Genomic DNA, 11,416 nt, shown 5'->3' with positions numbered 1-11,416 from the left:
TGGTACATGTTTAACTTGCACTAAAATATTGCCTACAAAATAGAAACGCTCTTCCACTAATCCATTTTTTCAAAACAATTATACATTTATTGTTTTTTTTTAAATAGAAAAATAAGTTAAACTCCCTACATTTATCCAAAAACAAATCTAAATATATATAATAAAAAAAAAAACTAAAGGACAATCTAGATTTTTTTTCTTTCTAAAATACCCTTATATTTTTATGTTTAAGTAAAAACAAAATTAAAGAATAATCTGGTAAAAATATAACCCTAACTTCTACTAAAATATTTATTAAAAAGTAGGGTCATTTTTTTATTAATTTTTAAATTTATTTATTCATTTATAAATTAGATTCTTAAAATAAAAATGATATATATAATTTTTTTTTTCCTACTACTTTTTAGCCTCATCTCACGCGGCTAGTGTAAACTAATTACTATTGCCATATAAAATTTTCAGGAAAAAATTAACACAGCCTCTCGCTTTCCAAAACACTTTTCCTTTATTTTAATTCCCGAACCTCGAGGAATTCTAATTCCAAGACTCCGACGCCGCTCGAGATCACTCTACCTCCAGTTCACAATCGGTGAGTTGGATTTTGATTTCTGTTCTCTGTTAATACGTGATTAAGGTAGTGGTTTATTGCTAATGCTGTGTCAAAAGCAAACTGATAATCTGTACACAAAGAAATGGTTTCTCATGATCTGTGTCTAGGAAATGTAGTAGTAACAGTAACAGTAACAGTAACAGTAACAGTAACAGCAACAATTGAGATTTTCATTTAATTGGAGAAACTCATTTCTTTGTCTCAATGAATGTAAATGCATGCAATTAAACTGATATTTCATGATAACCATTTGATTCGATTCGCACTTTACGGATTGATTGATATTTTTATTAAAATTTTGACATTATAGATGTTGTTTGAGGTTTATTATGTTTAAGTTAAACATTAAATTTTACTGTGACTTGTGGTCTTATGGCCTTGTCTTTGGGTTTGGGGTGACACAAGAACTGTGATTTCCTTGACGTGCTTCGTGATTACTCTTTATGTATAAATTGAGTTTAGGATTCTATTATTGAAAACTAGAATAACTGTCTACACCTCACATAAATAACAGTTGGAGTTGGTCCATAATTAAATTAAGGTTGTGGGGTTGGGGTGGGGGTGGGGGTGTGCATCCCCTGCCCATCTCACCCTAAAATCCATATTTTTTGTCTAAGCTTCCTAATAAGTGGGCTGCCAATGCCATGTCTAGCAAGCTTAACACACACTAACATCCCCCATCATGTGTAATCCCATCCAACAACCTTGATATGGGTGTAGGACTTAGTGCCTTAAGCATGTGGAATAGATGAAATTAATCGAACAAGGATTTCCTGGGATTCAAACACAAGACCAAAAATACACGAAAGCTCCGGTAAAATGTTTTGGAATTGAAAAATGAGAAAAGATGGAATTGAGGATTGCTTTTCCAATCACCAACTACTTCAAAGACCCCTCTTGAAACATTTTTTCAAATAAAGAGGGTCTACCACACAGTTTCTGGCTCCTTGATTGATATAAATCATATACAGAGTCTACCACAGTTTCAAGTGTGTGTATTTGTATTTGTATTTGTATTTATATTAAGCATGTGGATCACACTCACCCTTCTTTTAGTACTCCTGGCCATAGATTGCAAGCCAGATTGCAAGCCAGTTCCATTGACCAAAAAACAGGAAAACAGTTTGTCTAACAAATTTGAGCTTTTTTTTTTTTCTTTTGGCCCGTGACTTAGTAGTCACATACAGAATCAAGTAGATTAATTTATCAATTTTTCACATATTTTAAACTAATCAAATTAATCATAACAATTAAAGTAAGTAGTAATCAGTTTCAAAGGGGCTTAGAATGCTTTACATGTGAATAAGTGTGTAATACTGATCCATTTCCATTTCAAAAAGCTTTCTCCAAGCTTCAACTGTCTGGCCAACTCCAGATATAAGAGGGTTATCAACTTATTGGCTGGTTGGAGGAATTGGTTGGGGAAGCATTCTTCAAATGTTTGGAATTTGGTACCACATTGTGTGATGTGGATTATTTGGAGGGAGAGAAATAATCGCATTTTTGAAGATTTGATACTTTCCGGGGATAAGCTCTTAGCTTTATTTACGACAACTTTGTTTGATTGGTCATGTGTGTGGGGATTTGCTCCAATGGAATCCATTCCGCTGTTTTTAGATTCACTTTCTTCTTGTACATAAGTTGTTTAGTTTCTCTTTGTTGCTTGTACATATTCCCTCGTCCACTTCATTTCTTTCATGGTAAATAAAAACCAGCTGAAATATACATGATCCACTGTTAGTGGGTTTTTAGTTTTACCTTGTAATGTAGGGTTTTAACAAACAAATAGACAAATAGAGAGAGAAAAGCAGATATGGTAGCTGAAAATGTTGTAGTCTTGCAGATGACATCTAGTAGAGGCTGTCTTATCATACTGTCCACTTGATTTTTATTTTTATTTTTATTTTATTATTATTATTATTATTATTATTATTATTTTTTTTTTTTCCGTGAAAAACTCTTTGGTGTGGCAGATATCTGGATTCTCTACGTTTTATTAATTGAGATCATTGTTTGAAAGAAAGTAATTCATTTTAGATGAATGATAGTGATAACACGAGCTTCAAGACATATTTTGAGAGAATGGATTGCTCTCTTGATTTTCTCAAACTTATAATTACTGCTCTTTGGTCTGTTAATAAGGTGAGATGCAGGCTGGTATTTTCCACCAGTGATCAGTTCTTAATTATTTTAAATTGTATTTCCTGAACTAGGATTGCAGAATTGCTGAAAGGAAGAAAGGAAGGGAAAGGGTGCTTGATAGTCGTCAACAAATGGGATACCATACCAAATAAAAATCAGCAGACCGCAACATACTATGAACAAGATGTTAGGGAGAAAATTCACGGTTTTGATTGGGCACGTATTTGATTGGGCACGTATTGTTTATTCAACTGCAATAGCTGGTCATAATTTTAATAAGTATGTTCAACTGAACCATATCTTTTGTTTCATAATTCACAGTCCAGTTGCATTCTTTACCAAACTATATCCTCCCCTGCACTTTTTATTATTTCTAAGAAAATTCTTTACTGTATATGATACCCGAGCATCTTAGCATAGCAAGTCCTAGGCTATATAGTAATCGCATTAATGCTAAGTGCAGGATCATTGTTGCTACTTGCTACTAGTACAGTTCAAAAGGAGAGGTCAAGAAGGCTTAGCACTTCCATAAGTCAAGTTGTACAGGAATTACTAGCTTTTAAATGACCTCCAAGGACCTGAGGTGCCAAGAGAGGACATGTTTATTACTGCACTCAGGTAGTGCAATATATATATTTTTTGGCTGTAGTCTGTGTACCATGGTTGTTTTGAGGCATTTTGTCAGTGATGCCATTATCATAGTTTTTGAGAAAAGATTCACTATTTAGAACAACTTCATTATGTTTTTTCTTTTCTTATTTTGATAAGTAATGAACTTTTTTATTAAAATATCAAAAAAAGAGTCACCCAAGTATACATGTCCTTTACAACTTTATTATGTTAGGGACCATTCTACAACTCCTCTTTCAATGTGTCCGTAAAAAGAGTGTAGTCTGATGAGGATGTTGAGATGGATTTGAGAGCCCTCAACTCGGCTTGAAGGCTTGTTTGTGAAACAAATTGCACCTGAAAACCCCTTAAACCACAACCCTCTATCATCTCTTGGAAGACCCCCTCCTCCCACAACACACGGATTCCCTAACTAGGAGCCATTTATATTAATTAAGCTTAACTCAAGTTTGAGTTGGAGTATGTCATTTAAAAGCAATGACAAAAATTTAGACACAATTCTTCAAGTGTACATTGAAATTTTCAATTAAATTCAAATGCATGGTTATATTGATCAATAAAATACAAAATATTTTACCATTTTCAACGACAATTGAAAATTCAATACAATTATGTGTTGGAATTAAACAAAGAACTTAATGTATTGCACTTATACACCTAAGTTACTGACTTTTGTGCCTTGTGTGTTCCCAGCAAGGAAAAGTATTCATCTCTATTGCCAACAATTATAATTTAGCAACTTTATTATTATGAAGCGTTGTAAAACAGAAATCATCTGGCTTCCACGTGTTAAAATGCCATGATATCGCATAAGGTTGAAATAGGTAACGTCTGGGTTACCAACTTCCCATTTGCCAACAAATCTTGGATTGGGCAGTTGATGACCAACGTCGCTGACCTTGGATAGAGATAAGATGCCCTTATCGTTGGGTTGAATAATTGAACATTGAAAACTTTCATTTCTAATAATAACTATGTAATCCATTACCATTAGTTAAGAGGATCATTATCTAGCACATGAACCCAGTAGTTACGCACACATTTTTGAATTCTGATCACGTTTACGCTGTGTACACATTATTTGTTGAAATAAGTATAAAAAAAACAAGCAAAATTTGTTCTTCTCCTGCTCCATCTAATGGAGTACAGAAAAGGAAAAGCATCCCCATCACATTCATTTGAAAAGTTAGCCACTTTACCCCAAGAAAAGGCATTTCACAAGTCAAAACTATTAAAGATTAATAGAAATTCGCACCTTAATTAAACATGCTTTATCGACTAGTGCCACTACTTCTACATATAATACAAAAGAACCACTCCTTGGTTGGGGCCCCAAATTAAATAAATTTGTCTTTGGATGCCAATTTGGTCTGATTATTGGGCTGCTTTAGTCACCTAATTTGAAGAGATTTTCTTTTTCCGCTGTCCCCCGTGTGGCCCTACATTCCAGTTATTCCAAAAACTATATAGTATAATTTGCAATCATTCCACCCCAAGACCGTCCAAAAGTCCAAAAGAAACACTCCAAAAGTCCAAAAGGCACAAGTTTCCAAGTTCCTTCCCTCCAAACCTCTTCCTTTCTTTGTTTTAAACATCCAAAAAGTCATCCTTCAACCTTATTTATATTAGCCCAGAACAGAGATTGCCTCTAGAAAGTGGTTTTTGCTTGTGCAAAACTTGAGTCTATAAAAATGGGTTATACTTATATGAGCTACAAGGAGGTTGGCAACGGCAGGAGAATGAGATGTAATGGAGGCAGAGGTTTCAGGCTAAACTCCAAAAGATTTTCAGTTCAGAGATTACGCGCAAGGTTCATCTATTTGTTCAAGCTCTTAGATAGATGGAGATGTTCTTATGGGCAAGCTCTAAAATCGCTAAAGAGAGGTTTTGGCAGAAACAGAAGAAGTGGTAGTAGCATCAACATCAAGAGGAGTAACAACAGCTCCACCAGCACTAGGTGTTTGGTTACCAAGGTACCCAACATGGTTCAAGCTGATCACTGTAGGCTGAGATCATTTGGGAGGTCTAATTCTTTCTATGCCGAAGCTATTGCAGATTGCTTGGAGTTTATCAAACGCTCCTCTCTCTCTGTGGATCAAAACCGAGTCATCCAAAGATAGGACTTTGTTATTATAATTTTTTTGTACTTGTGCCATAGCCCATTACATATATTTATATTCGTTTGCCTTCATTGCTTGTGCTTTGAAACTTTTTTTATTTTATTTTTATTCTCTCTCTTTCTCTCCCTCTCTCTGTCTGTGTATATTTCTAAGTTATCATTTCATTGGCTAATCTGTACAAAAGAGATTAAGAAATATGAGCAGTACTGGACTACGTCCCTCTTTTTTCTTTTCTTTTGTTGCTACTTTGGCAGTCTTGAGAAAGTTCTTGGTAGGTGCGAATGAAGGTTCTAAATTTTATACCACCGTATGACATTCTAGGGTGAGAGAAATGTAATAGTTATTCGATCCTCACCAACAGGTGACTTATTAGCTATTCTTTTAAGTAATGTAATAACTCAAAAGTAAAATTTTTACAAAATCAATCTATGCCTACCACTCTCTAAAAACTTTTAATATATAATTAAAAATAACATTTATAATTATTAACTGTGATAATTTAATTAAAAGACTGTTAACAAGTATAGGTTTGGTTAAATTATACTATGGAGTAAAAATTTATAAGGAAACAAAAAACATATTACAAATTCTCCGATGTAATTATTTGAATTTCAAATATGTATTAACTTATGGAACTTTAATTATTTATTTATTTATTATAAAAAGCTATTTTATATATCATCATTTTGTTTAAGCAGGTAAGTGTATCATTTATTAGAATTTAATATTTAGGGGGAGATGATGTCAATTTTTTATTCTATTTTATTGAAACAATAGAGGTTTTAAACAATTTTGAACAAAGAAAAACGATATTTGAGAATGTATTGGTTTTGAACCCCAAGTACAACTAATACCAATTTTAAGCTAATTATACAATTAAGCAGTATTAATTAATTAATTACCCAAATGATTCATGCATAGATGAACACAATTGAACAACAAATCCCAACAATCACAAACACCCAAACACCACGAAGTGCATACAATTAAAAAACGCCTAAACAGACAAAAAACCCTCCAGGTTCTATAACACCAACTAATTCACTAACAAGAATAGTTGCAGTGCGTTACACTTACAACTCCTACAAACCCTCCAAGCTAAGTAGGAGTAGATGTATTTGAGCTCCCCATTCCTGCTAGCAACTGATTGCATTCAATCCTTCTCTTTACTAGCTAATGGTTCTGTAAGTTGACCAACTGCAAGAGCAAGTCTCATTGACTATTTCAACAAAGAGGTATCCACGTGTGTATAATTGGTTTTTCTCCTAAGGAAAATGGATAGCTCTCTTACAATTCAATAGGAGCATCAGTTGTATAATTTCGTGGGTTTAGACTTTAGAGAGATATATGAAAGTCTTCCTTGGATGGTTATAGTTGGAAAAATGTATAATTGAGTTCTCTCAACTCTCAAGTTCGCAATCTTAATTGACTAAGATGATAGGTAAGAATGAGACTCTCTGTCAATCACAATTAAAAAGTATGATCTCACCTGACATGTCATCTAACATCCTAATCTCACTTGACCAAGATTCTTCAATTAGCAACTCCAATTCCAGCTCTTGGACTCTCATCTCAAATACAATAATACCCACAAATGTACAATTACATTGAAATTTAATGGCATGAAAACATAAAGAAATTTGGCATGAAATATGCTAGAACTAAAATCCTACCAATATTAATTATAAAATTACTTAATTTATATATAGTGTGGGGTAAAAGCTCTTAAATAAACATTTGGACTTTGGGCCGAGTTGGCTGGTACCAGTTTGTTTTGATTAGGGTCTCTAGGCCCACAAGTCAGTCTGCACTGTAAAGGTCCGAGGAGTTGTCCGAGGAGGAATGTCTCCTCGGACAGGCCCAGCAATGACCCTGGGACTTGCTAAACGGGTTAGAAGCAGAATTCTGGGAAAACTGAAGAGTAAGAGGGTGATCTAAGCACCCTTTAGAAGCAAGAATGTGTGAGAAATATTTGAGGAAAAAGCTGCTACTACCACATTAAAGACCCTGCATCTACCTCCCTGACTGCATTAATGGGGAAGTGACCTATGAGCAGTAGAATTCAGCCTTCCTGCTATTATTTGAGGACTTCAAGAAGGCGGTGGAAGGGACAAGGATCTAAGGGAAAGATTTGTATGACACGTGGATAAACCAGTGAAGAAGAAGAAGAATATAAGGAGAAGAGAGAGGAAAGAGAGGGGGATCTGTACTTTCTGTCAAGAAAAAATAGGAACTAAAAATTGTAAACTTTGTCATAGAAAGAGAATATATATGCAAATCGTCCTCGGCTTACGTCCGAGGAGGTCTCTTGGTCATATTCGTTTATCATTTGCACAGATTGTAGTACTCTAGCCTATTAATCGAACTTCCAACATCCTGAACCTAGATTTCCAAATTCATACTCTACAAATTTTATTGTATAAGGCTCATTGGGCTTGAGCCCAACACTTGTTTTTGGGCCTGGGTACAATTGTGTACTTACATATAGTAAGCGAGACTCTCAATGAGTATGGACATAATTACATCAGGCTATTTTAAGAATTTTGATTGGAATATAACTCTATTCTATCAAATATTGTCATATAAATTACACATTCATGGTTCTATTTATGTATTATTACTAAATAAATTTATATGAATAATTATTTTATTACTATTTTTTATATTCCTTATAATACCTAATCATACTCTTAGCTAATCGTTATTATGGTGTAGCAAATGTGCTCTAAGATAGTAAGATGGTTGATTTTCTCAAATAATTTTGTTGTTGTTGTTGTTGTTGTTGTTGTTTAGGCTTGGATTCAGTGGCTGGCTACATCAAGATCGATCCAAAGTTCACTCTTAGGCCCACCAAGTGATTCAGGCCAAATTTGAGCTTCCACTTTCAAGTAACATTCGACCCCAAATGAATTTAAGTTCACGCGGAGGCCCATAAGTGCTCTTAGCTAGTATGACTGTACGAGAGAGAGGAGCAAGAAACCAGTATTTAATTAATTTTTTTTTATTACAAAAAAAGAAAAAAAATCACAATTAATTTATTAACTAAACAAAAGAAGAGTCAGAGACTTCATGTACATATCAGACGTCACTTTTTTTTTTTTTGGTTTAGGCTTTGAAATACATATGTGATTCGGATATGAGTATATGCCTGACTATTCGAAGTTTCCTCCAGTCTTATTGGAATAATTACTTGCCCTGCTGCTATTGTGTCCTCCTTCACTATTCATGCAATATAAATATCCATCTTATAAATTAATATCCTTACTGCAACTTCCCTGCAGCTGCAGGCATAGGATTAGGACTTACGAGGTGAATGAAGTCATACAATTTTGTGTACACTCACCTGTTTAACAAGTAATAATTAAATTAATGTTGTCTCAACTCAACTAAAATCATTCCGCTACTATATAGAGATGCTTTCAAAAATTCCTACACCAGAGGAGATTAAAGGGGTTGTATTCAACATGAATTCTAACAACGCGCCAGGTCCTGATAGAATGTCAACCCATTTCTATAAGTTTTTTTAGAATATAATAGGAGGTGAAGTCATTGAAGCTATTACCACATTCTTTCAAAGGGGGTACATGTTGAGAGAAATAAACCATTCCTTCATTGTTCTCATCCCTAAAGGGAATAATGCGGCAATGGTTTCCCAATTCAGGGCAATAAGTTTATGTAATGTTATTTATAAGATCATTTCCAAGCTACTAGCCAACATATTAAAGCAGGTTCTCTCTAAGCTAATTTCTCCATGGAAAATAACTTTCATTCCAGGAAGGAAAATTCAAGAGAATACCTTTTTGGCTCAAGAAATCATCCATGACATGAAGAAGAAAAGTGGGAAAAAAGGTTGGATGGGTTTAAAAATAGATATGGAGAAAGCTTATGATCAGTTGGAGTGGTGCTTCCTTGAGTAAGTCCTTCATGGTTTTGGGTTTCCAACTATTTGGATCCAGTGAGTGATGCAATGTGTAACTACAACCTCATTTTCAATCTTAATTAATGGTAGCCCTTATAGCTTCTTCAAGCTCAAGAGAGGGTTGAGACAAGGTGATCCTCCCTCTCCCTTCTATTTATCCTTGTAGCCGAAGTTCTTGCTAGACTCATAGAGAGAGAAGTAGCAAATAACAAAATTATTGGATATAAACTAGCCCTTGACTTGATGCCAATCACCCACCTTCAATTTGCTGATGACTTGTTCATCTTTGCTAGGGCAGATGAGGAGAACATGGGGAGTATCAAAGCATGTTCAGACACTTACTCTGATTGGTCTGGTCAAAAGGTGAATTTCTTGAAATCAGTGATAATTTTCAGCTAAAATGTGAACCAAGGAGTAAGATCTCAGTTGGCAAACTATATAGGAATTTAGAGGTCTAATAGAAAAGAAAAATACTTGGGCATTCCTATGGCTTCAGGTAGAGACAAGAAAGCTGCTTCTGAGGAGATCATTGAAAACGTGAGGCAAAGGTTGCAGGGTTGGAAGATGAAGACTCTTTCTCAGGCAGGTAGAACTACTCTAATTTCTTCTGTGGTTTCCTCTATTCCATCTTATCAAGCTTCAGCTCTGCTCCTTCCAAAACAAGTTTGTAATAAATCGGATGCCATGAACAGAAATTTCTGGTGGGGTTTTTAAAGAGGAAAATAAAAAGGGTAGTTGCCTCAAGAGCTGGGATTCATGCGATATGTACCCCAAAAAGTGTTGGTGGCCAGGTATCAAGAAAACAGAAGATATGAACAAAGCCTTGGTGGCTAAAATGACTTGGGAGGTTGCAAGTAATGTTGATAAGATGTGGGTTAGAGTGTTCAAAAAGAAATATGTGAGAAGCAAAAAGTTTATGAGAATGCCTGTGCCAAAAGTAGCATCATGGTCTTGTCAAAGTATTTTTGGTGGTAGAGAAGTGATAAAAAAAGGTTTATGCCATAGGATAGGCAATGGATTAAACACTTGGATATGGGAAGACCCATGGATTCCAAAAGAGCCTAATCTAATCCCTCAAGTTAGGGGAGTTACCTGTGAAGCTTATTTAGTGGCTAACTTGACTGATCAGGACTCAAGACAATGGGATAGAGGTTTACTTTCAGATCATTTTGAGCCAACTACAGTCAATAAAATCCTTAGCATTTACCTCTCTCATCAATCAGTCAATGATCAAGTTTTTTGGTGCTTGAATCCCTCAGGTGATTTTTCTGTGAAATCGACTTATAATGCTATTAGAACTCCCACCTCAACCTCTCATCCTGTGATGCAAAGCAAGGATTGGAAGGAGTTGTGGAAGATGAAAATACATGCTAGACTCAAAAACCTGTTGTGGAAATTGGCTTGGGAAATCCTCCCTACAACTTCTATTCTAAATAGAAGGTTTACCCTCCCATCAAATGAGTGCCACTTACGCGGCAAGGCTCCAGAAACTTTGGAGAATTTATTTTTGCAATGTGACTGGGCAACTCAAGTTTGGCTCGTAGGCCCATGGCCGTTGAGGTTGAACACTTTGGATTCTATATCCATAGTGGATTGGGTGAAGATGGTTATCAACCCAAAACCATTTCTGGCATTAGACGATGAAGCTACAAAAGAATTCCAAGTATGGATGAGTAGAAACAAAGCTCGTGTGGATGGAATCAAAATAGCCCCGACTGATCTTGCAAGGCAAGTGAATAAATCCTTTGAGGAACACAAGCAAGCTTGGAAGAGTCAAAGTAAAAATTCCTCTATGGACAAAACATGGATCCCACCTCCACCAAGTTGGATAAAATTGAATTTTGATGCTGTAATTAGAGAAGGAAAAACATCTATGACAGTAATAGGAAGAGACCAGGAATGTAAACTTGTTTCTGCATGGGCAGAGCAGCTGTGTCCAGGTAGCCCGTTATCTGGTGAGGCAAATGTAGCCTTGATGGCCATTCAAAAAGCAGC

At 35.3% G+C, this 11,416-nt stretch overlaps 1 long non-coding RNA gene across 1 annotated transcript; it reads left to right on the top strand.

The window, feature by feature from the left end:
- The first annotated feature begins 451 nt into the window (after positions 1–451).
- LOC142623316 (uncharacterized) lies at positions 452–3,499 on the top strand. The gene is made up of 3 exons (XR_012842106.1): positions 452–589; positions 2,824–3,031; positions 3,216–3,499. It is a non-coding gene; the product is annotated as an uncharacterized LOC142623316 (long non-coding RNA).
- Positions 3,500–11,416: the final 7,917 nt, after the last annotated feature.

The sequence above is a fragment of the Castanea sativa genome, chromosome 2 (assembly GCF_040712315.1).
Source record: "Castanea sativa cultivar Marrone di Chiusa Pesio chromosome 2, ASM4071231v1".
In the NCBI taxonomy this organism is placed as follows: Eukaryota; Viridiplantae; Streptophyta; class Magnoliopsida; order Fagales; family Fagaceae; genus Castanea; species Castanea sativa.
Note: the sequence above shows the minus strand (reverse complement) of the source record. Positions and strands in the feature narration are given on the sequence as shown.